Raw genomic sequence first — 15,496 nt, 5'->3', positions numbered from 1 at the left:
AAAGCAGCAAACTCCTCCAGTGCTAATGGGCATTACTTCCAGTGGTAATGAGCATTACCAGGCTACAATGTCAATAGGTGTCTGCACAATGCTAACATAGTCCCTTTTTTGTAGGGAGGAAGAGGGATGGGAGCTCATCTTTGGTTCTTAGTCATCTCAGTGGCATTCAGCCTTTACTAAATATGGTGGTTTCCTAAGAAGTGTTCAGAAATATTAGATTAATATTAGCAGCTCCAGAGAATCAAGGTAAAAATCATGGGAAATAATTAACATTCTCAAAATTAATACTAAATAAAAAACAAATGATGACAAGTGAAGTTTTCTGATATATTGAAAAAGGACTACAGCACCCACTTGACTCTGTCTAATGTGCACCTGAGTATATTTATGCAGCTTGAACTTTAGGATTTTATGGAGTTCTGATTAATAACACAGCTATTCCAGGCTATTTGGTACAAGTGGACCAAGAATTTTGCCGCCTTGCCTAGCTCATTCATTTGTGATAGCTTTGCAATGACAATGGCCTAGAGATACTTTCCAGGGCACTTGAGAATTTCGATTAATAAGTAATAGACTTAAGTGATTTATTGCAGGTATTATGCTTTTTCTCCCCAGAAAACCCACAACCTAGCTGTTCAGGGAATGAACTATTTGAGAACAATTGCCAAGGAGCTGTTAACTTCTGTGACTGCCAGGCTTGAAGGAGTTCAGCCACATCCCCCTGTTCCCTCACCAATAGCCTTAGAAGTCAACCCCAACTTGGGAGCCTACATGATTCAAGTGCCCCAGAGATTGCCATTAGCTGTCTCAATAAGGAGCAATCTGGGGACCTTTCAAATTACATGGAAGTGAATTAACATATGAACACTGCGCCCCTCAAAGGCACACAGTGGAGTAAGTTTGTCCAATCATTTAACTTACACAAAATTGATGCCAGGCTTTTGGCAAAAATAAACAAATGAATACATAGATAGACAGATTAAATAATTCAAAACTTATATTTTACGGATTTATATTTGTGTGTGTGTGTGTGTGTGTGTGTGTGTGTGTATCCCCATATAGAGAGATTGGTTAAGTGTTATGGAGAAATAAAATAACCTATACACTTGTGTGTGTATGTGTGTATGTGTGTGTGTGTGTATCCCCATATAGAGAGATTGGTTAAGTGTTATGGAGAAATAAAATAACCTATACACTTATATTTTCTTATGGATTTGCTCATTAGTTTAGTGTAAAAGACATATTTATTGTATACTTCTTTATTGTTTACTGTTGACAGATGTATAGATGGATGAATGGATAGATAGATAGAGGAGCGGGCAGATGGATGAAGAATCTCTAGCCTATGTTTTCCTTACAGGATGCTTACTGCCCATGCATTTACTGGGTCTCTTTCCATGGGAAAGTGAGTGCACTGACAACAGCTATCTTGTATGTCTTGTTCACCACTTCATTCTCAGGGCCTAGAAAACAGACTGACACAGAGTCAACACTATTTTCTGACATAATAAGCACTTTACACTTTATCATATATAAATACACATGCATTACTATACAGGGAGGTACACATACCTCATGGATGGTTGAAGGGATTTTCATAAGTAATTCTGATTACGTTTAATCTCTCATCTCCATAATGACAGTGACTTTAGAATCTCCTCCCCTACCAATAAGACAACTCCACTATATGAGAAGGTTATGGCTGGGCACAGTGGCTCACGCCCATAATCCTAGCACTTTGGGAGGCCAAGGCAGGTGGATCACCTAAGGTCAAGAGTTCAAGACCAGCCTGGTCAACATGGTGAAACCCCCTCTCTACCAAAAATGCAAAAATTAGCCAAGTGTGGTAGCTCATGCCTGTAGTCCCAGCTACTTGGAGGCTGAGGCAGGAGAATTGCTTGAACCTGGGAGGTGGAGGTTGCAGTGAGCCAAGATCGCACCACTGCATTCCAGCCTAGGTGACAGAGCAACACTGCATTACAAAAAAAAAAAAAAAGGTAATTGATTGTGTAGAAAGTACTGTAGCTGCAGGGATGCACACGGTGTCCGGGCGTTGTCAGTGTGTGAAAGATTTCCCTCCTCTAGAACATACTGCCAGGCCACAGATCAGCTGGCTGCTATTAGCAAATTCTTGGATGCAGGAGGGGTGTGAGAAGATGTCTGCATAATGAGATTCCTCTTTCTCCCTCCCTGAAATATTAGAGCCATAAATGCCTACCACTTAACCAAAGTCGAAAGTGATTTCTGACTCCTTGGAGGAACAAGGATATTTATACTAATATTTTGATCCTAAAAGGCAAGAGTTGTGAGAAACTGGCACTAACGTAAATCAGCGCTCAGGGAATCCAGCAACATAATAAAATCTATGCTGGGCACAATATGCTTCAGTAGTACAGCGAACCAGCAGAACGTACATTTGCCTCTAGCTTGTAGCTAGGTATATTCACTGCACCATATGCTGGTTTCTTTAAGTAACCCATTACACAGAAATTAAATATCTTGTGACAGATTGTTTTGACAGTGGAAAAAAAAGAAAGCGAAGAGAGTGGGAGAGATTTAATTTTTTAAAAAATGCATTTGACTGAAGGCAAAACGTTAGGTAGATGTTAATTTAACAGATGTCTAGTTTTGCATCATCAGCCTGAAACAGGCAATTTCTGGCAAGCCTTCTCGCCACATCGCAACACAAAATCCTCTCAATTCCACATGGATATGCCTTTCACAACCTTCCAAGTGAGCCATTTTCATTCAAAGGAAATGCCTGAAATTACTCAGGGAAGATGCTAACACCTGGCAATAGTTTTGAAGGAGGAATCCATGAATGCATAGAAGTATAATGGAACGAAAGTCAGCTCACAGCAACGTTTTAGTTGATAGAAAAAGCAGAAGGAAATGTATTCACACTAAAAAAAAAAAAAAGAAAGAAAAAAAAAACAGCTAACACATCACAAAGTTACTGTGTATGATAAGATAACCTCCATCCCCATGGTGGTAACGGGTAGAGTTCTTTTTTTAAATCGGTCGTACAGGTACATCAAATCTCTGTTGCCATTATTGAGATGTTGTTTGAAAACAAAAGCATCCGAAGAGGGACACTTTAGGTCCTCATTGTTTTTAGGCTGTTTCTTTTTGAAAAAACCCCACCCCTCCATATTAGGCCAATATGGAAATCTAATAGTTACAAGACGTATAAATATCTGATTTATATATAACTGCGTAACAGCTGACTTGGATAGCAGTTCACTAGCTGATATCATGTTAGGTTTGGTATTCAGCAGACATTTAATCAAACTTAATTAACTTGGATTTTGTAATTTTATTTTCATTTTGGAGCCAGTACATTTTATTTTTAGGACACAGATATTTTCATTAGCCTTATAAAGTTCAAGTGTACTAGATACGGTACAGGCAGTGACCAACAGGGAAAAAAGGCCTTTCACATAAAATATAAGAAGGCTTATAGATTTGGGGTTGGTGTTATCCTCAGTCTTTTCACACCAAAGATATGTTGAAATTCATTCCTGGGTGGAGTCCATAAGATTACTCTGCTATGATTGGCTGAGCTGAAATACCACCACAAACACAGTCCTAGCATAGTTCTTTTGTGATAGATACTTCTAGAAATAAGGAAGAAAGGCAGGAGAGGAAGGAGGGAGACAGAAAGGAGAAGGAGAATTCTACTATTGATACTAAGGATTAAGAATCTATTCTTGTAGTTCAAAGGCTGCTCTACAATTCTGCAGGATTATTAATTAGCACTACTTATTTTAATAGCAAAGAGCATTTTACACCTAATGCAATAAAACATTTCACTCTCAATAAACTGAAAGTTCCATTGCTCCCTCCACCCAATGCACACAGATTTCCAACAACTGTAAAATACATTAGAGAGCTCTGTGTGTGCATGTGTGTGTGCATGTGTAACCATTTGATTCAGCGTTTTTATTTTTAGGTATTTAAAGTAAATGGTCTATATCTTGTTTTTTGACAGAATATGGTAAGAGGCCATCTTGAAGGGCTGAGAGAGATTAATGATATTATGGAAACCCTTGTAGAAATGAAACAAAATTGGTCTGGTCTCCAAACAATTCAATACAGGGAAGTGTATGTATACGTGTGTGTATGTCTCTGTGACCTGTAATAAATACTGACTTACAGAACGCTGTCCCCAGGTGATTCCACTGTACTTTACAAACATTGGAACTACAGGAAATGAGGAAAATTAGCCTTGTGAATTCAAAGATGCTAAAAGGCTTATTAGAAAGAAAATATACAGGGAGCTAGGCAGTTTACACCAACCACACATTTCTTCTCACGAGAGCAGTACCAAGTCAAGGACATGATCTGAAATTGAAGAAATTGGTAGGAGAAAAAAATTTTAAACCACTATAGAACTGCAAAAAGAATAAGAAAAAATCTGTCAACACAAAAGAGTCCTTTCTCACTCTCTGAAATTCTAATCCAGTAATCATGTCTGCCTTCTAAAGCACCTTTCATCTGACTATCTCGAAGTCCTTTATGGTATTAAACACTCACTGAATCCCTGAGGTGGGTAAAATTATTCTAGTCATTTTACAAATGTATCTATTCTCTCAAACCTCTCATCCTGGGGAATAAGTCTGGGAATAAAAATCAAGAATCGATGAATGACCAGAGTTCTTATTCCTTTAACCTATTTTATAATTACTTAAGGGAAAACTCCTTGATTTGCTACGAGAAAGTGCCCTGATGGATTGTATGTATGTTTCTGATTTGGTGTAAATGATCTTAATAGATGCCAATGTGTTCTTATTGCTATCCTTGTCTCTACCTTTTCGTTTGTCCCTTAAATTGAAGGGTTGAAGAATATGTTGGACAGGTGATAAAACAGAAAAATTGAAGTAATTAAATGTGCAAAGCGAAAACAAGCTCATTGCATATTTTGACATCTTCAGGTCTTAGGGACTATTATGAGGCTACACTCAGCTAGCTATGTAGCCTTGGGCCAGGCATAAGACCTCTTTGAACCTCCATTTCTACATCTGTAAAGAGAAAGTTAAATTGTGCAAACTGTAAAGTCCCTGGCAGTTCCACTGTGTGTTATATGATTCCACATTTATAGACAAAATAATTTCTGTATTTTGGCATGAATCTCCATTATGATTAAAAAGAAATAAATTTAAGATAAATATTTCAAAATATTTCCAAAAACAAAAGTGTGGTTGAGAAGCCTTTGTAATGCCAAAACCATTCTTTGCCCTTCATGTGCTGCTGCTCTTAATGGATCCTGCAGAGCAAATACCTGTATTCAGATTCCACTGCCAAGGCCAGGCACCGTGGCTTATGCCTGTAATCCCAGCACTTTGGGGGGCTGAGGGGAGTGGATCATCTGAGGTCAGGTGTTCAAGACCAGCCTGGCCAACACATACTAAACATACAAAAAGTAGCCAGGCATGGTGGCACGTGCCTGTAATACCAGCTACTCGCGAGGCTGAGGCAACAGAATTGCTTGAACCCAGGAGGTGGAGGTTGCAGTGAGCCGAGATCACGCCATCACACTCCAGCCTGGGCAAAAAGAGTGAAACTCTGTCTCAAAAATAATAATAATGATGATAAGATTCTACTGCCAGACAGATGCTGGTCTACCAAAAAAGTGGACTTCAAGTTTAAGTCGCACTGGAATAACCCTGTGCTTTGGGCTGACATGTTAGGAATGTGTCAGTGCAGGCAACGGGACTGACCCTTTGAAGGTGAGATAAGCAGAGTCTCTATACTGAGAGTGCCCAGGAGAGGAGGCCAGCATAATGATTGAGGTGTCAATTATGGGGAAAGGGACAGAAATACGGCCTAAGGGTGTTAAGTTGTAAATTAGCCCATTGAAGTTGACCGAGAGGTTACTTTAGTCTTTTGAAAGTGGAAGAAAGCCAAGGGCCCACGGAATATCTGATGCTTAGCCGTCATTATTTCTGCCTCGCGGAGCGTCCCCTCCCTTTTTTAACTGGAGTTGCTGCCAACCCTCTCTCCGTAAGACACCTAAATCATGATACTATCAAATGTAAGCACCCATTCACGATCAATCCTACCCGCTTTTTCCTAATTTAGGCTTACATCGCAAAGAATATTTACCTTCTGTGCAACCTTCTGTCACTTAAATGTTCAGTTCAGCAGTGAGCAAAGACTTAGCGTCAGTCATCAAGGGGAGATCTGGGCTCATAGAGGCACCAGGCACCATTGCTTGAATAAAGATTTCCTTTCAGGTCTAGGATTGAAAGCTCAGCAACATAAAGTTCACAGTCTAAGGTTCCTAGGGAGATCATGCCATTTATGGGAGATAATTCCAGTAGACAATGACTCATTCAATATAGGAATAATTTTAAAGTCAGGCATTTGCTTATGATCATTAAAAACAAACAAAAAAAGAAGACATGGTATGTCTAGCCTCACAACAATTGAGATGAATCACTTGGCCCAGATGTGTTCTACATTAGTTGGTCCACGCAGCATGGCACCTAAGTGTATAAACTCTGGAGGAAGAATAACAAGTTCACATCTTTGCTTCACCACTTTCTAGACTATGAATTTGGATAAGTTATTTAATTTCTCTGGGTCTCATGTACTCCATCTATAAAATGACAATAATATTTTCTGACTTGTACGAGTGTTCTGAACTTTGAATGAGCTGCTTCATATGTGACAAGCGTCCAGTAATTTTTTTCTAAAGAACTATGTTATTATTTGCAAATCATTATTACTAAACTTGGAGATGCATTCTACATGATGCTGCCAAGTTTGTTCCTTACCAATATTATTGCCGTCATTGGTATGTATGGCCTGTCAAGTCTATACGTATGGTCAAACTTACTCATGGAGGGCACGAAAAGGAACCTTGTCCAGCAGCCTGTGCAGTAGATATAATTAAGATTATTATGCCCAAATTAGGAAGATAAAATGCAATCTTAGAGCAGAGTATTTAAATAGGGCTTTGTAAAGGTTCACAAACTTTGTATGTACCCATAAAAGCATAAAATCATGTATATTATGTGAAAGCATAAATCAGATTTTAGTGTACGTGGTTTTTGTTAATACCTTTTTTATTGTATTTCATGTATAATGCACTATCAGAACGCCATACATACATGTTTGAAGATGTAAAAATCAACCATGATTGTTTTATTTGGGAGCCATAACAATTAAATATTTTTAAAAATATGTTTATCCAGCAAGATTCTGCTCCTTAATGTTGGACTTTCATTGTGTGCAGGTGCCTAAGTAATATCATTATAGAGAAGAGGATCTTTGACTGATCTGTTCTCATAGACTATTTTTATAAGTGGCCATTTTAAAAGACCACCAAAAAGCCCAAATTGCTTGAATGAAATTACGGAGAAAACTACGTACAAATATGTGTTAAGCAGTCATCTGTGGAGGTTGTGGTTGGTAGGGTTACATATGTCACCTCGTGTAAGCTTTAGGACAACCTAAGCACAAGGCATTATTATGTTCATTTAGTAGGGACATTTACCAAGCTCAGAGAGAATAAATAACCAAACCACCAATCCTCGGTTCAAACCCAGGGTTCTCAGGATCCAAAATCTCCGCTCTTTACATAGCATAACAGCTGTCCCAACAAGCTCAATTATTGAAATAGATCAGCAGCAAATAGAAAATATTTTCAATGACTTGAAAGGGTCACTGAGCAGTAACTATGCCATTCTCAGGGACAGTGGGCTATGTATTTGGATGCTACTATATTAAAAAAAAAACAAGCCCTTATAAAATATACCCTCACATGAGGCCTAGAGTTATTCAAACAAATGTTAATTATATTCCCCAATTACATACATATTACTTCATAGTACATTTTATTGCCTGAAATTGTATTTTTGCTTTTTGTTATTTTAAACTTTTATGTCTCTCTTTAGAATATCAGCTCCATGAAGGAAGGAATTAGTTTTATTATTTCTGATTCCCTAGTGCCTGTCTTCCAGGAGGGGTACCCAGTACACATTTGTTGAATGAAAGCGTGAATGATGAATGGATGAATAAATGAATGAATGAAAAGTAGATGAATTAATGAATAAATATATAAATATAGCTAGACAAAAACTCTACGTAGATAGGCAGTTCTAAACATTCAAAAAGCATGAGTCTCATTACACTAGAGATATAATAGAATAAAAGTGCCCCTAATAAATTCCAGGGAAGATAATGTAAAAACATCCCTTTAGACAATTGAAATCCCATCGTAGCTATCAATATTTCCAAGCTATAACATGATATTTTAAATGGGTTCCTGGTATTATTATGCTAAATGGCACCCCGTGATTTTCATGCTATGTAATAGGATACTTTAAAACACACAGCTCAGGAAGATACCATCCTCTGTGACTTTTCCATCATAGCATACGTAAGTATCACATTCTGTGCTGATAATTCTCTCCAGGACCCCACATCCAGAAGATTACTAAACCATCAAGCATTTATGTATGTATTCACATGAGACGGTCAGCCATACACAACCAAGCGGTGACTTCAGAGGTGAGTTGAGGTCTTAGAATCCACTCCTCCTCCCAGTACAGTTACTTCTTGATTTCAAATATCAACAAATATAGTTAGCCATATGACTGAAATCCAGGTAGATACTATGGATTGAATTGTGTATCCCAAAAGATCTTGAAGTCCTAGACCCCAGTACCACAGAAAGTGATCTTATTTGGAAATAACAGAGGCAGTTAGTTCGATAAGATAAGGTCGTAGTGGATTAGTAAACATAGTCATGTTTATCCAACATGACTTGTGTCCTTATAGGAAGATGATATTAAGACACAGGAAGGGAGTGTCACCCAGAGATACACAAGGGGAACTCTGTTTGACACAAGAGGTAGAGACTGGAATGCCCCAACTGCAAGCCAGGAAAACACCAAGAATTGCTAGCAAATCGCCATAAGCTAGAAAGAGGCAAGGAATAATTCTCTCTTACAGATTTCAAAGGGCTCAAGGTCAAACTGATGCCTTGATTTTGGACTTCTAACTTCTAGAACTATGTGAAAATAAATTTCTGCTGTTTCAAGACACCCAGTTTGTGTTACTTTGTTACGGTTGCTCTGTAAAATGGATTAAATAGGCATTGTTTTTGCACAGAAGAGAAAAATCCTTTAGGAAAATATTGGGGAAACTTGATGAGAATAAAGCATTAAGTCTATTATATTATTGCTCAGTATGGAAGGTTGTTTACCAAAGTGGCCAGAACAATTATTCCCATCCCTATATCCACACACCTTGGCTGTGTGACTTCACCACTTCTCTCAAGAGGAAGAAGTCTGTTTTACTTCCCCTTGAATTAGAACTGTCCTTGTGATTTGCTTTGATCAATAGAATGTGTCACAGATAACACAGGACAACTTCTGGGCCTAGGTCTCAAGAGGCCTCTCAACATCTGTTTTCAGCCCAATGCAATGTGGTACCACTGTTTGAGGAAGCTCAGGCTAGCCTGCAGGATGATAAGAGTGCCACCCCCTCTGATGCTCTCTAAACTGAAGTTCTTAAGCTCGAGTGAGCATTGGAATCACCTGGAAGCCAGCTTAGAGCAGATTCCTGGGCTCCACCTCTAAAGTTTTAAAATCAGTAGTCCTGGGATGGCACCTGAGAACTTGCATTTCTAACAATTTCCTAGGTGATACTGATTGTGCTGGTCAAGTGATTACACTTTGAGAACCAACCAGCCTTCACTGAAGCTTGGAGACAACTATAGTCATGTGACTTATCCCAGGGGAGTCCAGCAGAAGAATTGCTCAGTTGACTCACAAGCTCCTAAGTTTTGGGGTGGTTTGGTTCATAGCACAAAATAACTGTGACATCCAGTTATTCAGGCCACCTTGTGTGACTGACTCCTAACTCATTATCGGTTTTATAAAATCTTCTGAGTTTCTACTGTAGAAACCCTTTGTAGTTGACAGAAAGAAACCAGAAAATATAATGGTAGGCAAAGCTAAAGTTCTTATTTGGGGGTAAAGCAACAAAAACTTCATGAGAGGTGGTTTTATGTATGTAGGAACTGGTAATGACAATACAAAACCTATGCAGAACAAAGAACTGACTGCTTTTCATATTTGTGCAATGACCCAGGGATATTTTTCTCACATTTTAAGGTAGATAAGAATCACTTGAGAAGTTCGCTAACATTTGGATTTCTCGGTTTGACCCCTCTTGAATTCAGAAGGAGGCAGACAGGGAGACAACCTTGTTATCTGTATCTTTTGAAAACACCCCCATTCATGGTGATTCTTATTTACACACTTGCCAAGGAAAGACCTGATAGTGAGCTCCTAGGGGCAGACCATGTTTATAAATCTTCATGAAGTGCACATGTTTTCAAGAGAGGCTCTTGAAAGGCATGCGTTAAACTATCCTCCTTGTCTTCAATACAAAGCGCCTTCTTAGTGACTGATTTATGGCATTGTTTGTTATAATCACTTTCTTCCTTCTCTTCTGGCTTTTGGAAGATGCAGGGAAAACCTCCTGGTGAGAGAGCTCAAGGGCTTCTGGCTTACCTTATGCATTTGACGGCAAATCCTTCCATCTGATTCAAGGTCATTCCCCATGCCTGGCCCTTCCCTTAATACAACTTGCCCACTGCCCAGGGTGCTGCCAGACTGAGTGGACATATTGAGTACACAGAGTGACCACTGACTAAAATGGCAGCATGGCCATTTAGTCGATGACCGTTGATTAAACTTTCAGGACACCAGCTTTTCCTGTTCTGCTCCAACTCTAACAATCCCCTAAAGCAATTGCTATTTATATTTCAGAATATATGATTATATGCTTTCTATGGTTGTGATTTTATTTCTCAAATTATTGCCTTACGTATCTGTCATGTAAAATCAATATGATTTCAAAATATTTTCCTAATGCACATTGTTTCAGAGGAAATGCATTAATGCTCCTTGAAGGTATCAGAGATACATTGGAGGCTATTATATCTTTGGTTTAAACCTTACTTTAAACCCCTTCAGTAGTTTTTGGTCTTGTCTCCAAAGAACACTTAAAGCAATTTGAATTATGACCAAATTTCAGTGCAGATATATTGATTCTAGAAGCCAATCCTACTATTTACATCACTGAAGTGTGATGGCTATCTCTCTTTATGTGTGTGTGTGTTGATTAAAATTCCTGCTTCTTTGAAACAGAGATTTTTCAGGTTGTAGAATAAATTGTAAAGTTTTTAATTTACTCCAAATCTCTCTCTCAAAAAACACCTCACCCTCTAAAAAATTTTTTTTTTACTTATAAACTACAGACTTCCCGTGGCATTTAATGAGTTACCCATCATTAACTCTGCAGGATGTAGTCAATAAATTTAATATGTGTGTACTTAAGTGAAAGATTTGACAGCTATGAATTGTAAATAGGAATTTGGAATGAACAGAGATTTTTATGAGTGAAAAAATAAGAACAACATCATTGAAACTTGCATTAACAACAAATTTTTGCTAGCTACTTGCTTTCTTCAGGTTTTATTAGAAGAAGGAATTGATGCTTAAGGGCATTTGGGGACAAGATGGGGACAAAGTCTTATAATATTAGAAGCACAAATCTCTAGTGAGATCATTTTAGTTTAGTACCTATCCCCTTTCCATCTTATTCATGAAACAAGTGAAAATTAGTACTGTTCCCAGTTCTGGGCCACTTTCCCTTCTATTTAGGAACCTTTCTAAGGAAGGTGAGAGGGAGAATTCATAAAGAAACCTAACTTTGTGTTGTATCTTGGAAACCATAGGGACCAGGGCAGTGACTTTTACTGTTTGTCTACTATAAGTCAGAAAACAGATGAGGTACTTTATGTAAGTAATCCCATTCAACTTTTTAAAGCCTCAGTTTCTATAGATCTGTGAAGAGATTAATAATTCCTACACTATAAATAGAAGCTTAGAAATTCTAAATCACCTGCCAAAGTCACACAGGTAACAAACTACGGAACTGATATGGTTCTACCTGACTCCCAAAGCTGCTCTGCTCTATCATCTAGATATTTATCTTTAATTTTAGGGTGGCAAATTTTTCCTTTAAAGGGCCAGAGAATAAATATTTTAGACTTTGTGGACCATATGGTCTCTGTTGCAACTGCTCAACTCGCCCTGTTTGGGTGTGAAGCCAGTCACAGACAGTACATAAACGAATGAGCATGGCTATATGCCAACACAATTTTTTTTATGGACCTGAAATTTGAATTTCATTTAATTTTCATGTGTCGTGAAATATCATTCTTTGTTCATTTTCTTGTCCAACGATTTAAAAATGTCAAAACTGTTCTTAGTTTACAGCTGTACAAAAACACACACGTGTCTAGCTGAATTTGGCCTGGGGTCCTTGGATTTTTATCCCCTATGGTAATTCCCTAAGTATCTGCAAATCAGGAGCTATACTTAATGATTCTCTAAATTTGTGATGGTTTCCCACAGTGCCTAAAACAGAACAGACCCTTGCCTGACACTTGGAGATTTGACTGAATATATGGCTCTCCACAGTGTCATTTTTATTTTTCAATTGTGTGTCCCTTGCTTCCTTTTTGCTTGAGCCTAAATTTACTCCAACGTTGCAATTTAAAATTTTTTCGAAGAAAAATAAAAGTTGTATCACTTAAAGTTACTGTACCTTAACAAATGCACCTAAAGTGGCACTGTTTTTGCATGCATGAAAGCTCAAAGCCTCAACAACTCCCATGAGCGATTAATCTTCTAACACTAATTAGATATTTGCTAATTAGCGTCTGATGTGTGAAATGAAAAAACATTTTGAAGCTGAAATGAATAGGGTCTAGAAAGATAGGGCTGTATTCCAGTTCCCCCTTTTCCATATTATTATCATATTTCATAAATATTAATAAGATCACATGATACCAGCCGCTCTATAAAATTATCTCTCTGAATGAAGGCTTTTGTTTGATATAATAGGGATGTGTCAATATTTTGCATATGGAAGAAAGCACTCAATGAAGGAAAACATTTTTTTCTCAATGTTAAAGAGATGTCATATTTCATAAATCACTTTTATGCTTGATCAACCAGTCCTACTTTTTAAACCTAGGTCTCATCTTCCCATAAGAGAAGGTAGGAAACCTTTCTCCAAATCATCACTTCTCTTCCTTTCTTATACCTTAATCTTATCTTGGTTTAAAAGAAAATTTAACAGAATGGAAAATATTTTAATCTTATGCTTCTGTGCAATGAAAGAGTAGAAATCATTACAGAATGGTCAATTTCAATAAGCATTTTTACTGGTAAAAAAGAAGCATTTGAATTTCATTAATTGCATGCATGAGGACAATCCTAAAAAAACCTCCATATGCCATCTTAATAAAAAAATTTATAGAGAATGGGATAGAGATTTCAGTGCTTCCAACTCACACACAGGCTATAATATTCAAGTCATAAATATTAAGTCATGTATTCTTAAAATGTAACATTTTGATTTGAAATATTTCTCAAATGAAAGCACACATTAAACATACTTGGTTCTGAAAGAACAGACCTATAATAATAAAGTATTTCAGTTGGTGTGAGTTTTTTTTTTAAACTACTCACCTGTGAATGCTGGTCATATCACAAATTATATCTAATTGCCGCATTGATACAGTAATTTGAAATGATAGCTAAGCACAAGTTGACAAAGGTGACATTGAAACACAATGACGGTGAGATTATCGTTTTCTTAGGCTGACATTTTGTGATTATAATAATGCTGATCGGAATGATTAAAACCATAACGATGGGAAAGGTGTAAGAACCAGAACAAAACGTACTGAGCCTAGAGAGAGACTAACTCTTATTTTGCCTCCTGCGTTTCGGCATGGTTTCTTCTTCCAGTGTAAAATTAGGCATATGCACTAGTCTCAGAGACTGCTGGAAACTGCAAATGACAGACAGGTTATTCTACCTACTCACAGAAGGTTCTGTTTTTCAAAGCTGGAACGAGAGGAGAAGGTCATCTATGACAATTTATCCATTTACCCTGGGGACTGTTTTCCGATTGGCTTTGAGGTTGATAGTCAGCTCCCAGGTGCAAAACACCAATACACTACCTGTACTGAAAGTTACCTTCAGCTTAGAATTCATGGTGCTCCAAGGCTCTCAACTGTTGCAAACACCAAGTGAATGGAAAAGTCTGCCAGACATTACCCTTTCACTTATTGTTAAATGAGAATAAAACTAGACAGCTTTTAATTACCAGCAACAGAGAAATGAGTCAAGCGGAATCATACCCAATCAAGACATCACCAGTCAATCCAGCAGGCTGACTGACGGAACCTGGGAAATGAAGGATGTTCTGTACTTTGCTCAGATGAGCCTATTTAAACTGTATCAAGTTCAAAGTGTTTGATGAGCCTTGTAATTCTAGCTGAATTCTGAACCTCATTTCAAAAATAGAGGATAAGTGTGTCTCGATTATTTGAAATCGCCTTTCCAACTACACATGTGTTTTCAAATTTGCCTTTCATTTATTTATGAGAGTCAGTGTCTTCAAGTATCATCATAGATTCATGGATATTCACCTGGAAGCAATTCATAAAAACTCTCTGGCACACACTCTGTTAGGTCCAATTGCCCCATTTTGCCGATGAGGCAAGACATAAGCTAACAAGTTTGTGATATAAGTACTGTCTCCTGATTAGAAACTCCTCATTATCCTACAGTGTCCCACATTCTGCAGCATTCAAAAAGTTTCCTTCCTCCCTTAAGGTGTAAGCTGACTGCTTGTTTGACAGGTAAGTCGAATATCATGGCTTCGTAACCACCACTTACTTTTCTACAAGAAGTGTATTGAAGAAATACCTTACAGCATGAATTGCCTACAGGCATCCCACTCCTTAATAAAGTCTCTATTTCATTCAAAATCTTCATCCTTCCACATTTCAAGCTAATGATACCCATGTGGGTTGTAACAGCACCTTTCCCCAAGGAGCATCTATGGCTTTAATCTTTGCAACATACCTGGGAAGATGGAAGAAGACAAAGGTCATGCGAGTTAGTAAAGGCTCAGATTCGTCCACAGTCAGCATCAGAGGTAGAAAGCCATGACTTTTGCTGAAGGTCTTGCTTTGTTTTGTTTCCAGAAGAACAAATGATCATCATTCTGAGATAACTATACTCTTCCTGATAGACTAGATTTTTGTTTCTCTACTTCTACTCAGCCTATCCTTAAAATTTTTAGTTTCTCCTTTTATATCAAGTGATGTGTTTATACAATAATTTAAAATGATTCCTAACCACATATTGACAAAGAAGATACTGAAACATGATGAAAATGAGATTATTGTCACTATATGACTAGCATTGTAATAAATACACTTTATACAGTAATTCATTTATTCCTGACACCATTGTTCTCTTAGCTTTGCGGATGAAAACACTAACTGGCCTTTTTTTCCTTTTTTTTGGTAGAGATGGAGTCTCACTATATTGCCCAGGCTGGTCTCAAACTCCTATACTCAAGTGATCCTCCCACCTCAGCCTCCCAA

General features: G+C 37.8%; 1 protein-coding gene across 4 annotated transcripts in view; it reads right to left on the bottom strand.

Moving 5' to 3' along the window:
• The window catches only part of TENM2 (teneurin transmembrane protein 2), a 1,283,414-nt gene that overhangs the window by 716,038 nt on the left and 551,880 nt on the right, over nt 1–15,496 (bottom strand). The window lies entirely within an intron of this gene.

This window comes from Papio anubis, chromosome 5 (genome assembly GCF_008728515.1).
Source record: "Papio anubis isolate 15944 chromosome 5, Panubis1.0, whole genome shotgun sequence".
In the NCBI taxonomy this organism is placed as follows: Eukaryota; Metazoa; Chordata; class Mammalia; order Primates; family Cercopithecidae; genus Papio; species Papio anubis.
Note: the sequence above shows the minus strand (reverse complement) of the source record. Positions and strands in the feature narration are given on the sequence as shown.